The sequence below is a fragment of the Meleagris gallopavo genome, chromosome 1 (assembly GCF_905368555.1).
Source record: "Meleagris gallopavo chromosome 1, MGAL_WU_HG_1.1, whole genome shotgun sequence".
In the NCBI taxonomy this organism is placed as follows: Eukaryota; Metazoa; Chordata; class Aves; order Galliformes; family Phasianidae; genus Meleagris; species Meleagris gallopavo.
In genome coordinates this window covers 110,660,952-110,675,969 of record NC_139404.1, presented here as the reverse complement: position 1 = coordinate 110,675,969, position 15,018 = coordinate 110,660,952, and the positions used below count along the sequence as shown (strand labels likewise).

Sequence of the window (15,018 nt, the reverse complement as noted above, 5' to 3'; positions counted from 1 at the left end):
TGCTGCTGCAAAGCCTGGGATCACAGACCGAGGAGTGAAAGACCTCAGCCCAGCTTCAGCTGTCCTGAATGAGGCCCATGAGTTGTTCACAGCAGGGGGGTGCCCAGCAGCCTGTGGAGTCCCCAGAGGCAGGAGTTACTAGCAGATACGGGCACTGCGCAGGCACAGCCAGGCTTCCCCACACCGAGCTGGCCCAGCACGGTGCATCACCTCGTGTCTTCTATGGCTCATTGCCAGTTAATTAAAATCTGAAAACTTTAGTCAGCTGGAACACCCATCTTATTTTCGCTCTGTTTCAAGAAACATAGAGCTGATTTCAACCCTGGGGGGATCTATCTGTGTTGGCCTCAGAAACTGTTTTCAATTTAAAAAAAAAAAAAAACTTTGCCTACAAACACTTTTTTTTTAACCTGAGAGGCAATAGCAGTTTCATTCGGCTACCAGAGGCAGGGCTCAACTGTTCTTTGAAGCCGGTTTGTACAAGGCAGTTTTGCAAACCATTTCAAAGAGAAGCTAAGGCCCCATTTACATTAGCATCTTTGTCAAAGAGGTTGTGTTTAGCTTCAGATCATTAGGGAAATTATAAGGCATTTTTCCTCTTGCCTGCTCAAGCCAGACCTGAGATCTGCGCTATAGATTTGGGGCAGAAGGACAATACTGCGGTGCTGCAGTCTTGAAAGCAGCTTCCTCAGCTGTGTCAGGGCCTGCACAGAAGAGGAGGCCAGCCCTTGCAAGAGGTGAGGAAAGACAGTTTGGCTGATAGAGGCTTCCAGATAAAGACATGATGTTGATGGGTTGGACTAGATGATCTTTTCCAACCTTAATCATTCTATGATTCTATGACATATCCAGCTGTGTTACAGGCAGCTGGTGAATCACAGTCCCAGCTGCATTTTATCCAAAAGCAACACGCACACTCGGGACACCTTGCAAACAATACTGCTGACCCCAGGTAGCAGGGCTGTAACTCCTGTGAGTACTGCTGTAGAGTCGCTCCCCTGATGGGGACTGGATGCCGTCAGTACTACTTGTTGCCCAAGGCCAGATGGGTCTGAACTGAACACCCGATATTGTTTTAAATTCTTTGTCAACCAGATGGGGACACAGGCAGGATAGTGTGCCTCAGCTTTTAGAACAGCCCTGTACCTGTAGCTTCTCCTTAGGATTCCTGCTTTCATTGAGATTAATGCAACTTGATAACCCGGGATTCAAATAAAAGCAAATTTTGTGAAGTTATGCAGAATAGGTATGGTCCAAATGAGCTTTGGCCTATCTACATTAGCAAAGAAGTGACTTAACTGGCCACCCACGTGAGCAGTTTTTTTGTGTCTGCCCACAGATGTCCCAGTATTCGCTGCTTTAGTCTGCAATGGCATCAGTTTCCAGGAGTAATTCACCACAACAGGGTTACAGCAAGAAAGATCTCCAGGTAGGGGCACAGATCCTGCCCAGTCTTAAATGAATAACATCTATCTGTAAGCTTCTGTATCATATGGAAGTTCAGAAGCAGAAACATGGAAGCACGTGGACCTCAGTTTGGAGCATGTATTGCATAGGGTTGCACAATTGCTTAGGATTGTCACATCCCTTATGAAAAGAGAGCATTTGTTTTATTTTCCTTGGAGGAAGAAAACATATTTGTCTTGACATTATTAAAGAATCAAATCCTCCATTGTGTCCTACTGACTATTAGCTTTTACTGCGTTTAGACTCTGCCTGAGTAACACTTTTCTACAGTGCTTCTAAATCCATGAATAGATATGGGTTGAGCTTATGTCTGGAGACATAAGGATTCTTCCACACAACTCTGACACTATTCTCATTCCTTTGCCTAACACAGTTTAGTCCATATGCAAAGTACTAGCCACCAGCAATCCATACTGCAGTCCCAAGGGGCTTCAGAGGAGAGAGAGAAAGGGTATACTTCTCGGGCAAAAGCTTGCTTTTTGCTGTCTTGTGCAAAATTCTTATGAGAATTCAGCATTCAAGAGTGCCTTTTTCTTATTTGCTGTATGTCAGAGTGGTCCCCTAGCCAATGCTAGTCAGTGGAAAAGACATCATCCTCTCCAGACCCTTCTGATACTTACTCTCAGCCTGAGCTAGCCTGCTTTAGAAGGACACGGTCTCTTAATTTTAGATCAACGTTTTGCTCTTAGCCATTTACCTTGAAATCACTCTTACATCAGGTGAAAATAAAATACAAATGTAAATATTAATATGCAACTCCCGAAGCAGACCACACAGTTTAAAAAGATGCACACATGGAAAGGCTTCAGTCTTTCTGTAGCCATTCTGGTAGGTCCAGAGAGACTCAAAGCTTTCCATCAAAATGCATTCACTTCTTCTCCAAAAGCTTAATTACCTTAAATGTTTCAAAAGGCAGTCTTGCTGTTCCTCCAATGAAAACAAGCACTCTCACTCAGAGATGCAAATGTCAATGCTCTAGACCAAAGCATCGCATCCTGTTCTTGTCTTGACTAAATCAGCAACTCCTTCACTTAGTGAGGGTCAAATCCTCCTTCCCCTGAAAAAAAAAAAAAAAAAAAGTCATGCAGTGTGACTCATCTTCAGTGCAAGTGCCTCTGCCTGTTACGTGCTGTATTTTATTTCGCTCCAAACATTAGCCAACACACTTACTACAAGCATCTGCTAGGGACAAACACATATCGTTCATTAATCATTCTTGACTGAGACCAGACATCACAGTTGTTGTCTAGTTGTGCAAGGTGACAGTAGGACGGAGGGGTTCTACCCTAACATTCTCTTTCCAAGACTACAAGAACAGTCTTATTTCCTACTTGCCCCAGACTCCAACCCCTGGGATATGTGTTCCCACTCCCTAGCAGCAAGGGAAGAATGAGTAAGTAAATAGGAAAGCTGCACTGAGACACTGTTGTCCATTTGTAGGGCGGATGTTGGCTACCAGCAATGTAGCCAGTGCATATAGAAAGGGAAAAAGAGGAGAGTAGAAAGTACTCTCCTAGCTAAGCCTGCATCTAAGCTGGTCTCTTTGGTTTATGGCTGTCTGTGAGTTCTGAACACCACTGTATTCCACCTTTCCTCTGTTTCAGAAAGATGCATGTAGTGTTGTGAAGCAGATACTCCCAAGCCCTCTCTCAGAGAGCCGATTCATTTATTTTCATGCAGAGATGGGAAAAAAAAACACTTAGCATTAAACAGAGTGTTCTCAAACATGATGTTTAGCAGTGCGCCTGGCAGAAGAAGGGCTAGACAAAGCTACTTGGTTACCGTGACAAGATGATTAAGGGAAAATGATGAATGTCCGCAATTGGCTGAACTTGGTCCTCTGAAGACCCTCTCTAGACCTGTGTTGGGCACGAAAGCACTCCAGCTGCTAATCCTCTGCCCAGCATTGTGAAGATTTCTCCACAAAATTTTCTTCCACTCACCAAAATCATTCTTCCACTCATTCAACCAATCCCTGTTCTATCAGGGCCTACAGCTGCCTTTACAAGCATAATAGGGATGCCTTGCCAACCTTCCTCTCCATGGGCCACAATTTATCCTGTCTTTCAAGAGGCATATCCTTTTTTAAATCCTTCTCAAGTCCAATGGAAGAGTCAGAAGCTCTCTGCACAGTCTAGGGCATTTGTCAGGGCAGGGCTGTCCAGCCAACATGCATAAAATTGCAAGAGGCTCTGCAAAAACCCTCATCAGAGTCAAATTAAATTGCTGTATCTTTCTTCAAGGTCATTTTTAAAACTGCCTTCTGCAGGGAGACCTTTCTAGGAGGTTACTCTCATCTCCTGCCAGAATCAGAGATCCATATTTCCCTTTAGCACTCTCTCACTGATTGCTCTCCCTGTAGAAATTACTCTCCTTTATTTGAGGCTAATACACTCAGCTTTCTCAAGCCCAAGTCAAGGCAAGCTTGTGGGCCCTGCATAGATCCCCTGTGGAATCAGAAGGGCAGCATGCAGATACAGGAGCTTCTCTGCATGCAGCTCAGATCCAGCTTAGTGTTCCCATCTCTTCCCCAGTCAGATGGATTAGAAGAGAACCAGCTATCTGCTACAATTCTGCGAGGAGGAGAAGTTCAGGATGAGTTTCCTGTCTTGGATAAAACTCACATCTGGCCTTTCCTTACATAAAAAGCTGTTTTGAAAGACAAATTATTGATTTTGAGTGATGAGGTGGCATCAAACAGCGCATTCATGTACTGCTGAATGATTTCTCAGTGAAAGATGCACCTCATCGGGACCATCTGCTTCATGGTACAGTGTGATCTATTCATTCTGTTGTCCTCAGTCTCTTCACTCTTAGGCTGGTTCTCCATTTATGTTCCCACAGTGACTGTAACAATTCCCCCTCGTTTGTACCTAGAAGAGAAGACACAGAGGTTTAGTTTTCAAAAATAAAGGAAGAGCCTTTCCAGCAGAATGTAGCACAACATGGTCTTTTATCCCACAGGGACAACTGTAAGGGAGCCCTCTTTAGGTGCGCAGTGTTCCTCACATTACAGCTTTCTTTTCTAAATAGGGCAATGAGGGACTGAAGCAAATTTTTAAGTTTCCTGGTGCTATCTCTGCCCCTATGGCATCTCTATAAAGAAAGGACAGTGGATTAACCACAGACTAAGAGGAGAAGAACTAGTTTAGCAAGCCATGGCCAATTTTTCCATCTCCTGGTGCAGCATAGCGTGTTGGAATTCAATCCAATCTGCGCACTGAATTCCATGCCCTTGGCCTCTTTGCTTTTCATTTATGCCTCTGTCACAGTTAACCAGATACCATCAGATAGGCCAGAAGTGAGCTGTTCCACTGTAGGTGTGCTTCAGGAGGAGCCAGCTCTGACCAGTGAGAGCTGTTGGGAAGAAACACCTAACAGTAGGAAAAAAAAAAAGCCAAGTCTAAGCATGAGAAGAAAGCTGAGACAAAATTCCCCATAAAAGGCCATCTACTGCTTACACCCACCTCTCCTTAGACAGGAAAACCTCTTAAAAGACCTCTGCTGATTTTGACTCTTTGAGGCTCCCTAGATGTACGTCTATACGTGTGAAGCAGAGAGAGGGAGAGGCATGTCAAAGCATTGCTTTCTCTCTACTAACGGTTGCAAACAGACCCAGCACCTAGAGCATGAGATAGCATCGTGCCTGATTTACATCAAAGCTACTGCTACCTCTTCTTCACAAAGAAAAAAAATCCAGCATGCATTTCAGTTATTTAATTCTCAGCTCTAGGTACAGCACAAAGCAGCATTCAAACCATGGATAATCACATAGAAGAACACCCATCGAGTGATCAGGTGCTACTTATCGTTCAAAAAAATCCTCCATTTCATGATCTCCCATTACCCAACAGGGCCCTTGGACCTTTTACTGATAGCAGGTGCTAAGTATTTACAGCCTTCTGCACTTTCCTTCTACACACTGACTGTATTGCTGTACAATTTCTAAGCCTCCCTGAGATTGCTAAGCACTAGCAAAGATCAAGCCCCATCCAAGGGTAGAAGATGGTGAACATTCCACGTGTGCTCCTGTTACAGCACTGATGCTACATTGCCAGCATTAATCCTCAAGTAGAGGGAGGATCCAGGCGCACTGCATTGTATGTGCATGCCCTTACATTTGACATCTTCTGAGCTCACACAAAGTTAACCTGTCCATTCCTGTGCCTTCACTGTTGTTGTAACATCGGCACTAATTTTTCTAGGCCATAGGGGGAGAGTGCAATTTTCTCTTCTTCAAAAAAAGTGGTTTTTCATGGTTTGTTTCCATAAAGCCCAATGCATTATGCATTATCTCATTCAAAGGTAAATAGTGGATACACACATGGATGAAAGATTAAATCCTGGAAATTCTAAACAATTGGCAGGAGGCATAACCATGGCAAATTGATTCTGCTACCCTTCTGCAAAAAAGAAATGAAAGATATTTGTGCATTTTTTTAAATGACATGTAAGATTTAAAGACATGTTGGGTTTGGTTTCTTTGATTCTTTTTTTTTTTTTTTTAAATGAAAGTATACACAATGATTATCGGAAAGTTCCTTGAGTTCAAAAGATTATTTAAAAAGAAAACCTGTGCCAACTTCCCTTACTGCCCATCTGCAGCATTATCAGTCTAAGTACCTGAATAACAATGACTGTATCTATCACAGCAATGATGCAGAGAGGCAAACAGTGGGGCAAAGAGCTCCATGCAAAAACAGAAAATAGTCCTTAAAGAAAATTGTATTGCTGCAAAGAAAAAGGTTAATTTGAATACGTAGGTGGTCTTGCTTGATTGGTTGGTTTTGTGTCAACCCTGACCCTACAGTAACCCCAGTCTTGCTGATCAAAGGGATTATGCTGCAGGCTCCAGGGGTGTGTTTGTGGTCTCTGAGCATTTCCTCTCACAGTGTGGTAGTTTGCTGTCTGAGGACATCAACACCCTTGCTGCCCTTCATCTGGACTCAAAGAGCTTTAAGGTGTTGATGTTCAGCCTGATGACATAAGATGTTATTGTTTGTCCCGTGTCCCAGCCTGGCAGCAGGAAAACCAGTCAGTGACAGCACCGTCCACAGAGAAGGTAAGGAGCTCTGAACTCACCAGGTATCAACACTGCTCCACCTGCACAAATCTGATGTCAAGTTGATCAAACAGGCAATTTTGATGACTCTCTGCTTCTTCTCTACCCAAACATTGACTGCACCCAGTACACAGCACTAAGAACAGACACAATAAAGAAAAGCTCTGCTGCTGCCCATGTTAGCCAGTACAGTAGCAATTCCATTTCATGGCCACTGGGGCCAGGCAAGCCTTTTTATTCTGTCACCATTCACTACACCAGACTGCGTGTAAGCATGCATATGTGTATAGGTGTGTACCCGAGCTCATGTTGGCTGGAGGAAGGTGTGGATCCACTACCCTTTGCTAAGGGCCACCTTGCTTCCCCATAGGCAGATATGCACTCTTGCATATGGCCTGGCCATGTGCAGTCTAATTCACCCTGCATCTCACCTGATGCCATCCCTCCTTTCCCTAAATAAAGGAGCTGGGAAGCAGCATGGCATTGAGAACCAGCTCTAGTAGCAGATCAGAGGAGCCTGAGCTCACATGGTCACAGATGTAAAGCAGGCTTATTCCCCCTGTGCTCTCCCATGCCATCCCATCTGCATAGGCTGGTATCTGCACCCTTGCTTCCTGTTGATCACATACACTTCAGTGACCTCACTGATGGCATCCATCAACCAGTCAAGGCTTTACATGTTTCTAGACAGCCCTTATTCCAATTCCACATTGTTCCTGGAAAAAAATTCCTGGAAAAAAATTCTCAGTTCCTCTCTAGATAGGGGTGGTAATCAAAACATTCACAGCAATATAAGGCCACTGCTAATAAAGTAACTTTACTGAGGATGGATTCATGCCTATCTTTACCCTATGCCCTTTCAGTTTGCCTGAAGAGGGCATGTGGCTCCTCTGTTCCTGTCTAACACAGGAAACCAGCCAGCTGCATGATCTGACGTTCTAAATCTGAGCAGCATCTCCACCGCTTCATCCTGCCTCTGCAGAGCAGGCAGCGAGCAAGCACCTGCAGCTCCGGTTTTGCCTCTTGCTGAGGTCACCAGTTTGTCATCCGCAGCCCTGACTGCTGCGCAGCAAGGAGGAGCACGTCTGCGAGTGCATTCCTGCAGACGAGGGGAAATGCAGGGTGGAGCAATAACCAGCAGCTGACACTGTTTGCCACGCTCTTGCTCACCACGATGCTCAGGACGCTGCCCGCTCCTTGAATGTTTCCTTGATTACTTATTCCCAGCATACTCACACACACAAACACACACTCACCCACTTCTGCCAGAAGACTAGAAGGACGGGCTACCAGGGAAACAATAGCATTTCTCCTACTCACAGCTGTGTGACATTTGTTTTTGTTTCTCCAGCTGGCTTTTCTGTGCTAGCAGAACATCTCACTCCTCAGATTTTTACTTCTCTTGGCTCTTCTTGGCAGTGTTAGACATGGCCATCAGTAGACACAGTTCTGAGCAATCACCAAGGAAGGTCAGGGAAATGCCCCTTTTCCCTCTGCTTTCTTTTTCAGCCTGGAAGCTGTCAGCAAGGCCTCATACATCACTCTCTTTGAATTCCTACAAAGATGGAGTTTGAACCTTTTCAGACCTTTAGTAGCTAATAATAACTGGGACACTGGTCACATCTCAGCCCTCAGAGTGGGTCTGTTCTTTGCAGCTTTTTCTTATGCACTGTGGCAATTGTGTCAGAACTCAAGGCAGTCCCACCGGTGCTCAGGTTTCATCTGCCATTCCCAGGGGATTTCATTACTCCCGCACAACCCTTTTTTCCTAGCAAGATTTCACACTGCCAGATAAGTTCCTCCGTTGTCTGCAAGTATGAGAGTCACCTGTCCCACAGCTGCTGGATATAAAGTGGCAGAGTGATGGGGTCTGTCTGGTTGTTCTACTGTCACTACAGTCAAGAGAATGTGCTTTTTTTTCATTGAAAAATGTGTTGTTTTTTTTTTTCCCATTGTCCCAAAATGATTGTTGAATTCAGTGTGGACTTACCAAATGGCTTCCCCGGAAAAAAATATCATGATTATATTCACAAAGCTGAGAGGAAGACAGCCACTTTTTATTCACTCATAAAGGATGTGGGAGTCCTGGGTTTAATTTCCTCCTCTGCCTGGGGGAACTACAACCAGCATCACTTATCTCCCAAGAGAATGCCATAAGGTTGCTGTGCTGCATACTAAGGTGGGTTGTTCTTACTTCTCACCACTGATGTGTCCTGATCTGTGCAGGTCTTTCCAGACCCTAGTAAAGACACTCATGGACACGATTCACCCGGCTTCCCCAGTTTGTGCTAATGAGTATTGCACTATTAAGGACTATGAAAGTGCCATTGATGGCAGAGCCTCTCCCAGGGTACCCCGCTCTCATGACTGTAGCATTCTCCTGGAAAAGAAGAGAGGTAGACAGGGAAGCAGAAGAGGGCATTGTACACCCTACACAAGCACATCAGGCAAACCCATGTGCTAAAGTTCACAGAGGTAAGAAAGTGCAGCTCAGTCTGCTGGAGAAAATTACTTGGAAAAGTCAGCACAAGTTCAAGATAGGAACACCAAATTAGTTCAATCAGAAAGTCTTCCTAATATTAACCGAGGACTGTGCTAAGGTCAGGCCTGATGTACAAGATAAATGCCAAAATCAATGGACCAAAACTCATGTGCCAGGAGCTAAAGCCAACTGATGACTGGTGGCATGTACATCATCCTCTGGGGTACATCCATTTTGATACTGATCCTACGATAGGTAGACAGAAAGGAGAAATGCTGACAGTTGTCATTGTCAACTTCATAGAATTATAGAATCATAGAATCACAAGGTTGGAAAGGACCTACAAGATCATCTAGTCCAACAGTCCTCCCACTACCATTGCTACCACAAGATACTAAACCATATCTCATAGCTCCTCATCCACACGCCTCTTGAACACTGCCAGGGATGGCGACTGCACCACCTCCCTGGGCAGGCCATTCCAGTGCCTGACCACTCTGAGAGAAAAAGTTTTTCCTTATGTTTAAACTATTTACTTACTCGATCTGGTCAGACCATCTGGTAAGTTTCTGGTGAGGAGATACAAAGAAGTCATCGCTATGTCCACCAATTTCAGCGCAGTCCTGGAAACCCACTTGGAAGGGAAGACTAGGGGTCCTGAAGTCATCCTTCTCTCAGTAGCTCTTGTAGTCTTTTCACATGCTTCTTTTACTTTCCTTTTAATCAAACTATCCTAGATAGGAGGGTACAGGTTGTACAACACAGCTGTGAACTGCAATCAGGAGACAACTAAAAGCAATGTCTAAATGAGACAGACACTGGTATAAATACCCTTGATCGGAGAGGGGCTGATAAGTCTCTGTGTGTTGTGTTTGTCTTTTTCTAGCAGTGAGGCTGCGAGTAAAAGCACCTGAAGAGGAAGTAATAATTTTTGTCTTTGCTCTCCTTTTCTCTCCCCTCTTGTGTACGTGTGTCTCCAAGTGAGCAGAGCAGAATCCCAAAATGTGTACCAACAGCAGATTCAGTCTATCTCAGTGAGTGGCTCTCTTTCCCCAAAAACAGTGAGTGCTGCTGTGGACTTAAATAAAGGGAGGGAAGCTAAAAAACTGTTGACAGCTAAAGGAAGAGGAATAATGGACACTTTTAAAGCATAAAGTCTTATTTTTCAAGCGCTTAAACTGTTTTTCCTCTTTTTTTGTGTATCTTTAATTAAAGTTAAAAGACTTCTATCGGTGATTGTTTGCCATGGTAACCAAATAGGCCGAGGTCTCCGTATTCAAAACCCCAGACCTTTTTAAGTGCTTAATGTTGCAGAGCGTTTGGGTCATGTTCACATCTTTCACTCATTGAGCCCACTCCTTTCCCAGAACTGAACAGGACTGTGCCTTGTGGGCCAGGCCGCTGGACTAGAGGGACAGCCTCTCAGCTCCACCATCCCCCTGTGAATGGAATCCCTTCTTCTCGCTTCTCTTTTGAGTGCGTGAATGTTTCACTTTGAATTAAATGCAATTTTCATTATGAAATATGGCTATTCCTTCGCAGTTTTTCTGCAAGAGAAATAAAACCTAACCAGACTTATCTGTTCCTACTGAGGTATGTTTTCTTCTTTCCTGCTGAACCAAACAGCACTTATTCATACCTTGCTGCTATTTTTAAGAGTGGGGCCCAGCTGTATGGCATTCAGAGGCACCACTAAGACTTCAACAGCAGAGTACACATCATAGTACATTCTGGTTAGAGAAATGACTGGCAGTCATTTTTGCAATGAGTGCTGTCTGTATCAATGCATGTGTGCGTATTTATTACATTAGTCACCTCCGCTACTAGAATGACTTGCAATTAAGATTGCTGTAGTACCTGAAATGTCACATTGCTTGCCTTCGTTCTGAAAGGGGCACTGCTTTAACTGGATAAAGCAAGGAGAGACATATGAGGGCATGACCAGACTTACCCTTATAACCACATTAGAATGGCTGGAAACGTTACCACTTCTCAGCAGAGAAGTGTCTTTTAGTTGAGACACAGTCACTGGACACATGTAAGCTCTCAGTCTCTTGTACTGCCAAGCAAGATGAGTTTCAGACGTGAAAGGAACTAACCCATTTCATTTTGCATTTGCCATACATGCCCATACGGTTCTCACATCTTTGCTGAGAGACAACGATCTCCAACCACAGTGGCACACGTTTCCTAAGTTCTTGTAGTGTGACACAAAGAACATAAGCTGATATGCAAACAAAGCAATTAGCAAAGGAGTACCCACCTGGCTGATGTGTTGCATCCGTTTTCTTGTGCTCAGAGGTTGGTATGAGCTTACATTTTATCTCATGTGAAGTGTGGAGCCAGGACCTGCCCTTCCAGCAGGTTTTGGCATGTGGTCGGTGCTTGGGCCTCCTAGGAACTCCAGCAGGTCACTAAGGATCACAGCGCAGGGCACCAACAGTCTTGGTCTGTAGTCACAGGGCCCTTTCCTGCATACAACATAGAAAAACAATTAGATCACTTACTGTCAGTGGGCAGCATTGAAACCTGAATATTGGGATGGCTACATGGCGTAGACAAGCCATTCAACTTACTCTTTTGCTCTTCTGAACTAGTCATCACAGATGGCAAACTGGCACAAAAATACAACATTTGTATGTGTGTGTGTGTGTTTCCCCCACAGGACTTGTTTGCTTATGTCAATCAGCTTGAAACAAAATCAAAAACAAGTTTCTGTGTATGTGGGTCTCCGGGAGAGGAAAAGGTAGTGAGCATGTTTGCTGCTATCCTTTTTCCTTTCAAATGTTTGTATTTCATGAATTACTCTTGCCACAAATGTGTTCATAGTAAATGCAGAGGAAAGAACAAGATTATCTGCCTTGAACGCCATCAGATTTACCCATTTGGACAGGATCTCATCTACCAGATGCTGGAAGAATTTCTGAACAACCACACTGGAGCACCCAAGCCAAAGATTTGGAATATTTATCTAACAAGTAGTATTTAGAGTGACTTATGTGCTAGTTCAGGCTGCTATCCTGGTTTTGGGTTAGACAAAACACTCTTTTTTTCTTTTTTTCCAAAAACACTGTCAGTTCCTTACAGGCCTGCTCTGCATGGCTCTATGGCCAGTTTCCCTATCGTTTTAAAACAACCCTCCAAACACTTGCTATCTTTCAAACACATTTTATTTTGTATGCCGTAGTACGAAGTTTTTTTGTGGTTGTGGAAGTCCTTAGTGAATGTCAGTGGTACTCTCTGAAAACACCTGACTAAGTAGGAACCATCTAACCCTTGGGAGCTATTGACTGCTGCCTCCAAGGGCGTAATTAGCAAGTGGCAGAACTTGCCATGCAGGTCATGTTTTACAAGATCTCACAGTATTGGTATTGATTATGATTAGATTAGATTGGGTTGATGGTAAATGCTTATTTATGAGATTTTCAGGCAAATAGTGAATATCTTGTCATGAGCATCACCAAGTATGCTTTTCACACAACTCTAGAATGAGTTATAAACTTCATATATGCATGTGCATGTGTATAATAGGAGAGAGAGGGCAAGCCACAGAAAGGCCAGGATTCTGTATTTAACACCTTACAAGCTGAAGGCAGAAACGAGTTCAACACACTAAGAAGGAATTTTACATTAGAAAGAGCAGCTTATGGAAACTCCTATTCTGTATATGCCTGCCAGCTGATGGCACATATATGGAAGATGGCAGCAAATACAATCAGGCTGGCACACCATGTGTTACTGCCTTGACACTGATTCCAAGGAGATTTTCACAAACTTGCACAAGGGAGAATGTTATTTTTCAGTCCTTCAAAATATGTCGGTGGTTTTCTGAATCCTTAAAACTCCATGCATCTGTTAGAAAATTTCTGTTTTATTCCAAGATGGTTTTGCTGCTCAAACCAGGGTGCCTGCAGCCTGCTAGATGTGCTGGAGCATCCACAGCATCTGCACACAGCTGCGGACATGACGGAGGACATAACAGATACCATGCCTTTGTAAAGCTGCCGCTGAAGGGAATCCTGAAGTATCTCATATATCTCTTCTTGCCTACGGTTAGGCAGCGGAATCCTACCCATTTTTTATTTTCATTTCCACTTGGATTTCCTAATGCCTTCTTTACCCTCCCCTTTCTTATTCCTGCTTCTTCAGCAACAAAGCGGGGAAGATCTATAAGGAGGAGAGAGAAAAAACTTTAAAAAAATAAAATAAAATAAAAGGAACATTTCTTAATTTTAGAAGGAATCAGAATTGTAAAAAGTCTTACCACAAAATAATTTCTTTGGTGTAAAGAGACTTGCACTTTTGTGTTTTATCCTCTTTTTCTGTTCTCTCAACACCAGTGTAGCTTGGAGCCTCCTCAGCGATCTGGAAGACAAGTCAGAGGGCCACAAGCATTGATCTTGCTGCTGACCTCCTGCATGTCCTTGGTTGCCCCACTTTGTCTTCAGTGGGATAGCAGAACAAACCCCCTGTACAGTTCCGTGAAAATTTGAGATATTTTAAGTACATGTCCTCTTGCCTGCCTGTAAGAATTATTTCAAAACCTCATGTAAGAGAAGAACTGGTTTTACTGGAAAATGAGCATAGAAAATGAGAGTAGAAATTGCCCTTCTAGCAAGAAAGACAGCAGATCTTCAGACTGCGAAGTCTGTGGGTGTTTGTGTGTGTATGTGTGCAGCAGGGGATGAAGCAATAATTTACTGCTTTCCAAAAAGCAGCAGATGGATCTAACTGTCTTGGTATTGGAAGTACTTGATCCTGGAGTCATTGATTTGGCTAAGCCCTCTTTCCAGCCATGGCTCAATGCAAAATGATGGCCACAGCCAGACCTGCCCCTGGAGGTAGCTCTGGGGAGCAGTGAGGCTCTGTGGCAGAGGATCTGGGGCTCACCACTGGCCAAGGGCTATGCATGCCTCCCTAGGAAAGCTCCAATAGAAGTTACCATCCTGTCTTGAGAAATCAGGCCATGGAAAGAGAAAGAAGCTGGGTTCCTACCAGCTTTTCAAACCCATGAAGTATTATAGGCTCTGGAAAGCAGATTTATGCAGCTCACTCTGATAAGAAAAGCTCCATTGTGAAACTTCTGTTGCTGCTTTCATATTTTAACACCTTTAGTTTTCTTTTCCTCTGAGGTTTTATCTTCTCATTGGCATGAGGCAGTGCCAATTCTCAGGTGCTCTGCCATTAGGGAGGCCAGGCCTTGATGGAAACACCTCGCCCAGATAAAGCTGATGCTGAGGGCCCTCCAATGCCCTTCAGGCAGAACACAGTGGCCCTCAATTTGCCACGTAGTTGGCAACAGAAGCAGTCCTGGTCATGGGAGAGGCTAGCAAGGAAAGGAGTGGCCCAGCTGCAGATGACAGGCCAACTGTTTCTTGCCACCTGCTGCTTCACCTACTATAAAGATCTGGGCAGGTGTGAAACAGCAGGGAGCTGGGCACTCATCTCTATGCCCACTGCCTCTGCTTGCAAGCCTACCAGTGACTCTCCAGTACTGTTGCCCAGCCCTTATAGACTCATGGATCCAGGCAGAGAAGAGTGAGCAGCCATTTTTCTTCCCCAGCATGGGAGCTTCAACCAGTGTGGTCTGCCAGGCTGCTGTAATCCCACCTCCACCAGTGCCCTCTTGCAGTGTGCAGCTTGGGATGGAGCAGGTGAAACCAAGACCCAGCTGTGCTGTGATCTGCACAGCTGCAGCCAGCCAGGGGCTGCTGATCCCATGCAGGAGGAAAGAAACTGGCACAGCCTCTCTTCAGCAGCACCTTTGTGCCGTCGCCCGTAATCCTCCACACACATGCTACCAGGCGAATTATCAAAGCAGAGCTGTGAATGGCAGGGAGGACTCTCCTTGGGTGCTAATGTTTCATTGTTTTTACAGACTCTCCTCTAGCCAAGTTTATGAAAGGAGGCCGAGAGCTGTCCAAAAGTGAGCTCAGGAGGAAAACAGAAACTGGAGGGAACAGACGGAATGTCTCACTCAGCCGGCAGGCTGCACGGGACGCAGTGT

General features: G+C 44.5%; 1 long non-coding RNA gene across 3 annotated transcripts in view; it reads right to left on the bottom strand.

The window, feature by feature from the left end:
* LOC104914651 (uncharacterized) overlaps positions 1 to 9,964 on the bottom strand; it is a 28,092-nt gene extending 18,128 nt beyond the window's left edge. For 2 of the 3 annotated variants that reach the window (XR_014879848.1, XR_004162097.2), the window contains exons 1-3: positions 9,552 to 9,834; positions 4,212 to 4,340; positions 2,363 to 2,524 (exon numbers count right to left, since the gene is read on the bottom strand). This is a non-coding gene — a long non-coding RNA (uncharacterized LOC104914651). The other variant, XR_014879849.1, reaches the window with a different exon arrangement.
* Between the last annotated feature and the right edge of the window lie 5,054 nt (positions 9,965 to 15,018).